General features: G+C 46.5%; 1 protein-coding gene across 4 annotated transcripts in view; it reads left to right on the top strand.

Moving 5' to 3' along the window:
• The first annotated feature begins 687 nt into the window (after nt 1-687).
• Nucleotides 688-12,768, top strand: part of BAZ2A (bromodomain adjacent to zinc finger domain 2A) — a 66,253-nt gene continuing 54,172 nt past the window's right edge. For all 4 annotated transcript variants that reach the window (XM_063119847.1, XM_063119849.1, XM_063119848.1 and 1 more), the window contains exon 1: nt 688-897. The gene's annotated coding sequence lies outside the window, so the exon portion shown is untranslated. The remainder of the gene's footprint in view (nt 898-12,768) is intronic.

Raw genomic sequence — 12,768 nt, 5'->3', positions numbered from 1 at the left:
TGTCACACAAACTTGGGGTGGCCTGGCTAACTAGGTTAGGCATTCCACGAGGCTTTAGGGTTAGGCTCACACCAATTACTCTAAAACGTGACTGCCCCTCCTCCACCCTGCACATGAACGCTGCCAGATTCTATGCGTGTTTACATGGGACAGTAAACCCCGCTGTAGCCAATGGGATTTATTTCCAAGCAGATTAAGCATGCGTAGGGTTGAAGCCTTCGTTTGGAACCGTGAGCGGTGGTGGTGGAACTCCTTCGTTCAGATCCAGTAGCTCATGGGATCTTGCCGCCTCTCTTTCCCCTCCGCGCCTTGAAGTACCGATGATGACGAGGCATCCCGCTTGCCACCGCGTGACACAGACCCATTAGGGACACAGTAAACCATTAGCGGGGGGTGGGGGAGTTCCCCACTGAGGGCCATCTCGCCTCCTCCCTGCCGCCCGCAGCCTGCCTCCTTTCGCCGGATATCTGCTCTTGTGTGTCCTCATTTCATAAATAGGAGAAGGGGCGCGGTGGGACGGAAGAGGGCTGGGGCAAGGGGTCGCCTCTTTGGCCATCTGGCCCCGCGCCGCCGCTGGCTTCGGGCTGCAAATGGCTCCTGCACCTTTAAATAATTCAGCGTTCTGGCTTCGCCTCTGCCTCCTGCATGGGGCTGGGGAGGAGACAGCAACAGAAGCAGCAGCAGCAGCAGCAGCAGCAGCAGCCCGAGCCTGGTGACATCAGCGCGCGAGGGCTTCAACAGCCACCTGCTCCCAGGCGGAGAGACACAGAGGAAGGGAGAGAAACTGCTGGGACACCCCCACCCCGCGCCACGCACACACACACACACACACACACCAGGATCCTCCTCTTCCTCCTTCCACCCCTCCATCCCTCGGAGAAGACTCCCCCCGACCAGGTAAGGGCTATAGTTTGTACGGATCACATGCGTGGGTTGAACCCCAGAGGATCCCACTGAACTGATCGGATCCGATCCAGGCGGAGCCTGGGAGACCTTGGTTGCTTCACCATCAGAAGGCTTTCCCCCCATCCTCCTCCTCTGCCTGCAGCAGCTGCCGCTTGGCGTCTCCCGGGTCCCAAAGGCAGAAAAGTTCTGGGCGGCTTCTATCTTCCAAGACCCTCTTTTGAGTCAGCAGGAAGAGACGGACCTGGTCGGAGGGTGGCGTATGAATGGTTCTCAGGAGCCACTGTATTCCCCCCCTCCCACTACACAGAAGGACAGCGGGGGGTGGGTAGGATTCAAGTCGAATGATGCTCCTGTAAAGCAAGGACTCCCGGTTTGATTTGTTTTTGTTGTTTTTTACAGCCCTGTCCCAAGCAGAAAACACATTTACCAAGAGAAATAGTACATTTACGTTAAATCCGGAAATGGGGTTAGGATTGGGGCGCTAGTGGGTTTGGGGAAGTTGTCTGGGTGGGGATTCTGGGGTTTCCCCAAGTCAGAAGATCTGGAGCATCTCTAGTGGTTAGAGCAAGGACACCTGGGCAATTCTGCAATGGAGTAAACAGTTGGACGCTTACTTTCCTTTTGGTACCTCGGGGTGATAAGTCCCTTGACTTATCACCTAGAGCCCATCAGAAATTTGATCCAGAGTTTTATTATCCATTAATAAGGAAATTGCATTGGGGGTGAGCAGTACCAGCCAGCCAGTACTTCCGCAGAGCAGGAACAGAACCCTGAATATGGGGGTGTGGCTAGGAGGTAAGAGTGAGGGTGCTGAGTTCCATGCCAGGATGGATTTTCCTTTTGGGAAAAGAAGTGTGTATGTCATTGTAGTGGGGATGCCCTGTCTCTGTATCCTTCTGCCCCGTGTAAAATTGGGATGTCTCACTCTACCCAGCCTTTCCAGACCTAGCATCCTCCAGATGGCTTGAACCACAACTCCCATCATCCCAGCCATCCTGATGGGACTTGTAGTCCAAACCATCTGAAGAGCCACCAGGTTGGAGAAGGTTGCTCTACCCTATGCAGTTAATTCAATGAATTTGCAGAACTCATGAATGAGCTTTCCAGCTCCAAGATTTTGCTGGCTTTCACATAAGGCACATTTAGTGATCCCTTTTTTGGCTGGAAGAGCTGGGGAATTCTATCAGAGAAGTCTCAGACTGAGAGCTCTGTTCATTGTAAGAACTGGCATGCTATTGTTGCAGTGTGCCCCCTTTTCCATCTCAGGGCCCCACCCTCTGGAAGATGGCCCCACCTCATTTTGGGGGGATGGCTCTGTTTTAAAGTGCAGCCTTGTACATCTCCTCCATCCCACCCCAGACTTTCTGAATTTGTGTGGTTGCTTCCTAGGGTCTCCCCAAATTCACAACCAGGTTGCCACTCAATGGATGCAGTTTGATCACGTATAACCAGGAACATTGTTATGCAGCATGGCCACTGCAGGACATGTTGCTGTCCATGGCACAGCAGCAACCCCACCCCACCCCACCCCCAAGTCAAGATGCACAGTGTCCAAGACTGGCCAAGTTATTTTTCCATCTCAGGCAGAAAATCCCACAAGCACCTTTCCCTGTCCCTGGCAATAAAAATACAATACTAATTAAATAAACTATTTGGTTCCTTTTCTTAACACCCCAATCACCTGCCTCACTCTGCCTAATGGTGGGGCCAGCCCTGATGATACCCATATGATAACTTGCAACTTTGGCCTTGGAATTCTTTAAATAAAAGCAGATTTTAGGTATGTGTACCCAGGGTCGGTGCCAGACTATTTTACACCCTAGGCAAGGTGAGCTACTTGCATGCACACACACACACACCAAAATTGCCAACTTCAATTTAGCTGTTCAAGAAGAGTTTCTGAGCTATTATATTTTCCTTTTATTATGTTTTTTCTTAAACAGCTAATTTGTATAAAACTGTGTCCCTTAAAGGGCAGTACTGCATCCCTCTGAGGTCTGCACCCTAGGCGGCTGCCTAGTTGGCCTAATGGTAGCTCCGGCCCTGTGTGTACCCCACTGGGTTGGACACCTAGCAGTGATAGGTCTTGAACTAACCTTTCTACCCAAGGCTGTCGGTTCAACAATCTAATAGTCAACTGTACTTCATAAAGCCTGTTCTTTTGAACAGTGGATTGGATGTTCCTGTGTTGTATATTCTATTACTAGTGTTAGGCATACTAAAACTATAAATATGACTGTGTATACCTTGCACTACCCTGCTCTCCATTCTGCATCAAGAAAAGGTGGATTCTACATGATACTTATTCATATAAAAATGCAGAGCTGTACAAAAATAAGCGAATGTTGCAAATTTGCATGATTTCTCTTTTTGCATAAGTTTATATTTTAATATCTTGCATAGCTTATTCTGATCTTCCTAGTCATGAGAAGGGGCAATGAACTAGCTAGGATACTGAAATCCTCTTCCCCCAACCCCCTAGGTATGTGTGTTTTTTTACTTTCTGCGGGCCTTGCCCACACATTTTTAAAGCATATCTTTGCAGCCAGAAGGCTAAAAAAAAAGAAAAAAAAAGATTGAGGGAGCTGAAATTCTCAGGAAGTTGCCTTCTGTTCTCAATACCCCTTTGTATGCTTTCCTTGTACTCAGCGCAGAATTGCTGCACAGGCAATCCTTGTTTATAAATGAGGGATAGATCACCTTTAAAATTAGACCTCTTCCTATTGAAAATGGAAAAGGAGTAGTAATTTTCTATGGAGTGTTGTTAGTTTTTGTGCAAAGTGGGGCCATCTTTGGCAAGATCTTGGATCTCATGGAGTTTTAAGGAACTAGAGACATCCAACCTATTGGACAGCATTGATCTGAAACATGAGGCGTTTCCTGGCACTTAGTAAAGGTGGGAAAGCTTTAACTCTGGCTGTTAGCTAGTCATGATGTCTGAATTGACAAATGATGGTCTACAACCAGCCAGCAAAAGAGAGTTGGGAATAACGGTTTGAAGTGGGTTACTAAATCACAATTATGATACCTGTGGTTTGGCATAATTGAGTTGCAAGGTGTATAACTATGGGCTGCCTTCACCTCTGGAGGCTGCTCCACCTAGATAAGGGAATGATGAGCAGATGGGAAATTAAAATAGGCAAGTAGGCCTAAATTATAAACAGCCTGTACATTTAGAAGTGCAAACCATGATCTGAGTTCTAAACAGTGGAGTGAGTTACATATAACACTAAATCATGATTTGTCCATCCTTGGGCTTGTAAGGAATTGGAGCACAAGCCTGAGGCTTGAACCTGACAGTCAAGCCATGGTAAGGCTGCTAGGTCTGAACCAGCTTGGAGGCTAGCACAAACTATAATTCGGCATGGCATCTCAGTTGAGTTTATAGGTCTGTTCACATAACACGACAGCCCACCATAGTTTATTTAACCCACAGTGAGGCTGTGGTGTGTGTCCTGCTTGGGTGTTGTTGTGTCTTGCGAACCCAGCAAATGTGGGTCATGCAAGGATTAAATATCCCTCGCATAATCCACAGTCTTTTTTAGGGTTATGCGAGGGTTATTTAACCCTCACATAACCCATGCTTGCCAGGCTTGCATAACATGACTAATCCCTGAGCAGAGGTTTCATATACAACCTGGTACCCATGGGTGCCACAGCTCAGCATGGATTAAATAACCCACGGTGACCTGAGGCGAGTCATCTGAACCTGGTCAATATGTATTTAGGTGGCAGGGCTTCAAAATAAGCATAGATGGTGGAATGTTTCTCATCTCCACAGAGCAGATATGTCAGAAACGTTTGTAGGCCTAAGAGTCTTAAGGCTTGATTCTATGCATGTATATTTGCAAGTGAGTCACCTTCAGTGGGACTAAGTCTAAAATAATCATGCAAATGATTGCAACCTTAGGCACTTAATATGTAGCAAAAGATTTAAGTGCATTTGTATCAGTACACTTGAATCAGGACCAAGTGTGGTTCTGTTTGAGTAAACACCAATCTACTAGCATTGTGCCAGGTTGTAAGTAGCCTACAGCTAGTAAAAGTTGCCTTCAGGTGACTGGGCAGAGAAGCATCTGTTAACTGGGAAAGTTGGTTTGTTTTTTCAAACTACTGATTTACCACAAGCAACTAACATAAGCATGTAGTACCTTATTTTATTTTAATTTTATTGCTTAATTTGTTTTGGCACAAATAGCAAAATCTAATCATAACAGACAAACAACAAATTGGGGGGTCATGCAGCATAGAACCTTATTTCTGTGGGCTAGTAACTTTTGTGAACTTAACTTTGTGGCTGCCCCAACCTACTCCTTCTCTCTCTCAATCGTTCAGAGTTTTAGAATTTACTCTTCATTGTTGTTGTTTTAACACGTAATTACGAAAAATATTACAAAATATTACAAGAAAAATAACAAACACCTCTAGAGATACTAAGCAAAATAAAAAAGATTGTGTGTATGTATGCAGACGTGTTATCTCAGGAACTACTCCCCTCCCAAGTTCAGATGTTTTGCAATCTGAACTCTTGACAACTCTGTAGCTCAAAACAGCAAACATCTATATGTGGGCATCAGTAGAGACACACATGGGAGATAGCTCTGTGTTTGTACCTGTAGTAGCACCGTAATGAGAACCCTAGTACCCCAGTCCCTGGCACATCACCTAACAGCATAGCAGCTCAACCTGCCCTACAGTGCAATCTGCTACATTTTTATTCAGAAGTCAGTGCCATTCAGATCTACACCAAGTAGGTTACGACACTTTTAAAACAGTGTGAAAACTGTATACGCAGTATGTCCTGGGCCCCAACTGTTGTCACTACTGTTATAAACCGTTTAAAAGGGGGCATACTAAAACAAACGACAGTACTTGCCCATAGGGAAAACATACTTGCCCATAGGGAACCATTGCAAAGCACTGTCCTATAGATCCCTATAGGCAAGTGCTTTCCAATGGATCCCTATGGGCAAGTATGGTTTCTCTATGGACAGTTCTGTCCTGTAGATCCCTATGGGCAAGCGCTTTGCAATGGATCCCTATGGGCAAGTATGGTTTCTCTATGGACAGTTCTGTCCTATAGATCCCTATGGGCAAGCGCTTTGCAATGGATCCCTATGGGCAAGTATGGTTTCTCTATGGACAGTTCTGTCCTATAGATCCCTATGGGCAAGCGCTTTGCAATGGATCCCTATGGGCAAGTATGGTTTCTCTATGGACAGTTCTGTCCTATAGATCCCTATGGGCAAGCGCTTTGCAATGGATCCCTATGGGCAAGTATGGTTTCTCTATGGACAGTTCTGTCCTATAGATCCCTATGGGCAAGCGCTTTGCAATGGATCCCTATGGGCAAGTATGGTTTCTCTATGGACAGTTCTGTCCTATAGATCCCTATGGGCAAGCGCTTTGCAATGGATCCCTATGGGCAAGTATGGTTTCTCTATGGACAGTTCTGTCCTATAGATCCCTATGGGCAAGCGCTTTGCAATGGATCCCTATGGGCAAGTATGGTTTCTCTATGGACAGTTCTGTCCTATAGATCCCTATGGGCAAGCGCTTTGCAATGGATCCCTATGGGCAAGTATGGTTTCTCTATGGACAGTTCTGTCCTGTAGATCCCTATGGGCAAGCGCTTTCCAATAGATCCCTATGGGCAAGTATGGTTTCTCTATGGACAATTCTGTCCTATGTTTCCCTATGGGCAAGCGCTTTGCAATGGATCCCTATGGGCAAGTATGGTTTCCCTATGGGCAAGTACTGTCCTTTGTTTTAGTACGTCCCGTTTTGAAGCAGTAGTGTAGATCCTGCCCTTGTTCAGTGGTCCTTTAGTAAGCTTGTGTTCTGCGGGTTTGCCCCTCAACCCCCACTCTACATGGCGACCTACTCGAAAGCAGGCAATAATTGTGTTGGTGAAGGGATTTTAATCCAGGTCAGTAGTAGGAGTGCAGCGATTCCAGATGGAGTTCAAAAGAAGCCGGTTCCCGCCATGCTGTTCTCCCTGGTTAGGGATCACTAACCAGGTTGTCTCCTTCGGGGCGGGAATGCTCTGGTGCTTGCCTGGCCTTGCGCGTGACTCACAAGCAGCAGGCGGAAAGGAGAGCCGTTTTGGCGGAAGGCCTCGCGGAGGGAGCAAGCGTGTGCGCCCGCCCGCTCGCTGCTGCTGCTGCTGCTGCTTAGCAGGGTGGGAAGGGAAGTGTTTGGTTCCAGCAGCTGGGGAAGAGGAGGGGCTCCTTTACAAAAGCCAAACCATCTGCCTTTCCCTGCGTGCCCGCCTGCACCTTGCAGCAGTGTCGTGCAGTGCACGCAGGCTATAATGGCCTCTGGGTTTGTTTGTTTGTATGTTTGTGTGTGTGCGCGCGTGCGTGTGGGTGGGTGGGTGTCTGCCTGCCTGCAATAGATTCTGGGAGTGACTGTGACACACACACACGCACAGAGGCGGTAATGGGGAGTTTCCAAGCCGCCTGGGAGAACCAATCGAGATCCGTCCAGCCTGCCTCCTTTTAGCAGCCACCTACCAACCCCCATGCTCAGAAGCAGCTTGGCGTTGTTGGGAGGGTTTTGTGTTTTTTTTGTTTCTCTCTCGGTGAGCGCACGCCTGCAAGCTTAAATCTTTCCGCTCCGCGACTCGAGGTTCCCAGCCCTCCTCCCTTGTATCTCGATCCTTCTAGGGAGCTAAGAAATAGATGGCACAGCAGCAGCCGTACGTCCCTTGGAGAAGGACGTTTGGTTCATCACTCTGCAGAGCGGATGAATGATGCGATGTGGGCGGCTGGCAAAGCTCCCTTCTGCTGGCAGGGAAAAACAACAACCAAGAGATTTTGCCAAAAATTAGGCAGCTCTAATACCACCCACCCCCACCCCCTAATGTTCATCCGGCAGCGTTGTGTGTTACCTCGACAACCTCTTTCCTTTAATACAGGCTGTGTGATCCAGCAGTCCATTTCAGTCTAGGTTCAAATCCCCACTGGGTCATGGTTGTTCCAACATTGCTAGGCTTTCCTTTCCTATCTGCAGAATGGGCATAAGGATCTTGCCCACCCCACCCCACGGTTTTGAGAACAAATGTCATAAGAAATCCCCCACCCACCCCGTCTCTCTTAAAAAACCTCAAGCATTTGGAGTGAGGTGGGTTATAACAACTACAAGCCTTATCAAAAATTGTAGACCTTGAGCAGCCTTACATCTTTCAGCTGTTGTATTTTTTTAATTGCACAACTGCAATATATTAATACTTTGAATTCAATCCGCTGTGCATACATGACCTCAGCAATCCTTGAGCAACGGTTTTGTAGGGTACTTCAGTATTTCTTTATCCCTGCTTCAGATGAAGGGGCTGACGCTTAGAGAACCATGGGTTCCTTGTAAGGTCATAGCTGACATGAGATTTGAACCAGGGACTTCCCAGTTCACAGTCTTATAGTCACTGTATTATACCAGCATGCAGAGGAGGCCAAGACAGGTTTCTGTAAAACCAGAACAGAATCCAGATTGCTGCTTCGGATTATCTTGACTCTAGATGTAGATTTCTCAATAATTGGCAACCTTCAATCAACATGGCCTCAGGTCAGGTGGGGACAGAGAAGGCCTTGCAAAGCATATAAAAATGTGCCAGCTCCTCTGCTCGCTCAGCTTCTAGGGGAATCTTGTCATGTCTTGCCCAGTCACTAAGAAGTTGGGGGGGGTTGATGCTCCCCCCCTCTTTATTCTTCATTGTGGTTTGTTTATTGAGTCTTCTGACACTCTTCGACATGGCAGCTGCTGTTGGGAGAAATGGATTTGTGGGGCACTCCTGTCAAGAAATTGATTAATTCATTGGCAGGGTTGTTAACAATTCATGCAGATCCACAGAGTTCCAAAAGCCCTTCTTTTCCAACTTGGTACCTATGGTTTTACGTGGCAGGGTGTGGATGTACGAGGGGAGGAGATCAGCCATCTGAGCAGCTGTCAGTCAAATTCAGGATTCTATACACATTTTGTAGCATTTTAGAGGTTGCAATTAACTCCAGGATTATTTGGGGGAGGGGGCTGGTTCACACATGGATGGAATATTGCTTGATTTCTCATCACTTGCTTAGCACGCTTAGCCCCCTCCACGTTGTTGGCCCCGTCACTAAGGTTATGCAGCACTGCTGCCCCCAGTCTCTACACATTAGGGGTGGATGTCTTGAAAGATAGACCTACTTGCAATTGTGTAGGTTTCCAAACATGTGGAAACCCAATGCACAGATGTCACACATGTCCTTTGCAGAATGTCCTTACCTAAGATGGGAAGATGGGAATCATGCCCCATTCTTAGGGTATGCACGATTTCTGGGCACTAACAACATTGTGCCTTGCTACTCTGTTCTTGCATTTCACAGTACACAATCTTTGGACCCCTCCATTTCAGTTCCTGCCCTTTTGTAATGGAAAATGAAGACACAGCCAGTGAGCTCTTTGCACAGGGACCATATTACTAAAGTGTTCTGTACCATGCAGAAAGTTGTGTGGTAAACTATTCTGACATGGTACTTCAGAGAGATTTGTACAGAAGGTGCTTTTAGGAGTCTTGGATATAGATCTGATAGAAGCTGGAGTGACAGCTGGAGAAAGCAGAGCAAGGAGATAAAATCCTGTCTACTTTACAAATCCAAATCTTTCTGGAAAAGAAAGGATGCATTCTCCATATTTTATTTCAGTTTAAATTTATTGCAGTTGCATCCTGTATGTCCTCTAAAATGCTGTGGTACTGTGCATTTTATCATCACAATAACCCTCTAAGGTGGGGGAGGCTGAGAGATACTGACTTGCCCAAGGTCACCCAGTTTACTTGATGATTGAGAAAGGATTTGAACCAGGTCCCGCAGTTATCTACCACATCACCTTTGTTCTCACCTATATTATCTCAGTCATCTTTACCATGAGCCTGTGTAGTAGGCCAGGATTAATATTCCCATATTATAGATGGGATGCTGAGAGACCGCGGCTTGCAAATTCTGAATCAGTTATTCACTTGTTTGGTACTTACCTTTCCGGGAGCAGTCTGCAGGCCAATATATCAAATCGAGCAAAAAAGGTAAAATATAATTCGTGTACAGGCCCAAATAAATTGTCCATGACAAGTGTTGGCAAACAGGTATTCATTCTCACCTCTGTCCATACACTAGGGTGACAGATCCAAGAGTGTGGCTGGCCCACCCATTGGGGAAAGTAAGTCTTGTGCTCACTGTGCTTTTGAGTCATAGGGTCAGGTGGGGTAGGGTAGCAATGATATTTTTTTCTTATATCGGTTTTCTCTTTATGTTTCTCTCTGCCAGCCAGCCTGCCTGCCTCTTAGATCTGTCCCATCCCCCATCCCATGCTAGAGCAGGCCTGAAGATTCCTGCAACTCTCTCCATAACCTACTTTTGCCTCCAGCAAATGAGACAGGAAAAATCTCTCCTCCTCCACTCATTGGGTTAAAGGGATCTGAGTGCTTGCTGTTCTTGCCTAATGGGTCTGTCTGGTGCATCCAAGCACCCCCTGCAGGGAGTCTGGTTCAGGAAGTGCTGGATAGGCTGAGGATTAGCTGCAAGTGCTGCCTGGTTCCAGGCTGGAAGTTGAACCACCATGCTTTTACTGCCTGAACTACAATATCTGTGCAGATGGAGAGGAAGCAGTCAAATGTTGACATCACTTAGGCATGCATTCCTAGAATGGTTGGAAGTCCTTTGTTTTCCCATCTACAAGGTCAGTAGACCCCTGTGCAACTTGGAATTCAGTGTTGGCTCAGTAGATGTGTCCCTGCTACCTGGTCAGTATCCTAGCATCTGTGGGAAGTCTGATTGGCAGAGCCCTTTTTATGTTGTTGATTATTAGTATTAGGTTTCCAAAATGAGCCAGACAGAATTTGCCGCATCTTTAGAGAATAATTATGTTAAAAATAATAATTGTTATGTCCAATAGACTTAGTCTTTAAGCCTAAATGCTGGGTTTGTGCTGGTGAACTTACTTTCAACGGAATGGTTGTCCTGAAATGTGTGACATAATAATACAGAGAAGCAGCTGTGTGTGCACGCGTGCACCCACGTATATAGAGTGCCTGCCATCACCTATTCAGCATTAAGGACAAGGTCTTGTGGAGCAGACAGTATGGCTTCTTGGCAAATTTGGGCCCCAGCACACTTTTTAAGAAATTAAGGCTGCAGTTCTATGCTTCTGGGTAGACATGTATAGGACTTGCATATTTGGCAAAAAGCATAGGGCACAATCCAGTTTAATCAGAATAAATAGGAGTTACTATGTTGATTACAATGAGATGCTAACTGCACAACCCTATGCATGTCTATTTAGATCTGAGTCCTGCTAAACTCAGTGACACTCACTGCCAGTTAATTGTGTTTAGGATTGCAGCCTTAGACTGCCAGCCTCAAGCCATTTACTCCATGGTAGCAAAAATCAATCTGTAGTGGTAATCTGGGGCTTACAGCTGTGTTAACTTTTTACTAGTACATCATAATACCAACAACATTTATTCTTACAGATACAGGAATCATAACTATACCTTTAACTCAGGTTTTGTAGAAAAGGAAATAGAAAATATACAAACTTTGATGGGTTGGTTCTTCTTCTAGCTCTCCGGTCCCATGAAATGTGCGGCTCTGTGTTCTCTAGTGTGCAGTTACTTTGACTAACCCTTAGCATCAAGTCTATGGATACAGACAAGCATCATGACCCATGGTGGTGGGATTCTTTAAGATTTGTAGGAATAGAAGTTTCTTGACTAGCAGTGGTGGAACGTGTCCAGAGGGACAGTATGCACTTCTGTCATAAAGGCTTGGAACCAGCTTTGAGGGCTGTAGTATTGGCACTTTCAGAGAAGCCTGTGCAGCTAGTGGGAGCATGTGATGAGAAGGCGCATGCAGTGCTGTGTGACCCTGGAGTCTTCCTCCTCTGCTGATTGTGGGACCTTGATGAGTTAGGCCACCTCATCAGTCTGTGCCTCAGTTTCTCCAACTGCAGAGCACAGCTAAACCCTTAACAATGATAAATTAATGAGTGGCTTTCGGCATGTGAGGTGGGAGGCTGAGCCGAGGGTAGATAACAATGATGAGTTGTTTTGCTGCGTCTGGCTGACTCAGCCAGCTGGATTCAACACAGAATGGAGCTAATTGGGAACTGAGGAAGGTTTGTTCTGTCTCATCCAACCCCCCTTCTGGTATCTATACTCCTGCTCCCTATAGATTCTAGATTTCCCTATTGCCCTTTCTGGGCAGGGGAGGGGCATATACGTGTGTGTGTGTGTGTGTGTGTATATATATATATATATAATCTACCACTCTTCCCTATTACTGGTGGGATTTTTGTGTTTGTATTCTTCCTGTGTCCTCCAGCCGCCCTCTGATTCCTTCCCCCGCCCTCTGTTTCAATTTCTCCTGCAACCACAAGAGATGTATTTTGCGGGCACTGTTGGCGTCGGCCTCTGCATCTCAGGAAAGGAGGGGCCAACTGGCTGTGGCAGCTCCAATCTCCTGATACCACAAGCAGCTGGAAGGCTAAAGTTGGCAGCAGGGATCTGTACTGGGGAGCTGCAGCTCCAAAGGCCCAACGTACATGTCTTCCATTGTGTGGGCTTGTCAGAAGCTATTCAAAGTATCCCATCCCTGAAAGATTTGGTAGCCCCACCCATCCCCCATCCTGTGAATTGTGTTAATCCTGGGACTATAAAGATTGGTTCCATAAAGTGAACCAACCATCCACAAAATAGGGATTGTAGCTCTCACATCTCCAGTAACCTGGGGGTTGTGGGGGCGAAGGGGAGTTTAGTTCTGTCATTTGCTTTAAAAAAACTAAACGGGAATCTGTAAAGGTGGAAGTCCAGATGGGTATGAAAACAACATATTT

This window comes from Elgaria multicarinata, chromosome 3 (assembly GCF_023053635.1).
Source record: "Elgaria multicarinata webbii isolate HBS135686 ecotype San Diego chromosome 3, rElgMul1.1.pri, whole genome shotgun sequence".
Taxonomy (NCBI): Eukaryota; Metazoa; Chordata; class Lepidosauria; order Squamata; family Anguidae; genus Elgaria; species Elgaria multicarinata.
The sequence above is the reverse complement of the archived record's forward strand: the minus strand, read 5'-3'. Positions and strand labels throughout refer to the sequence as shown.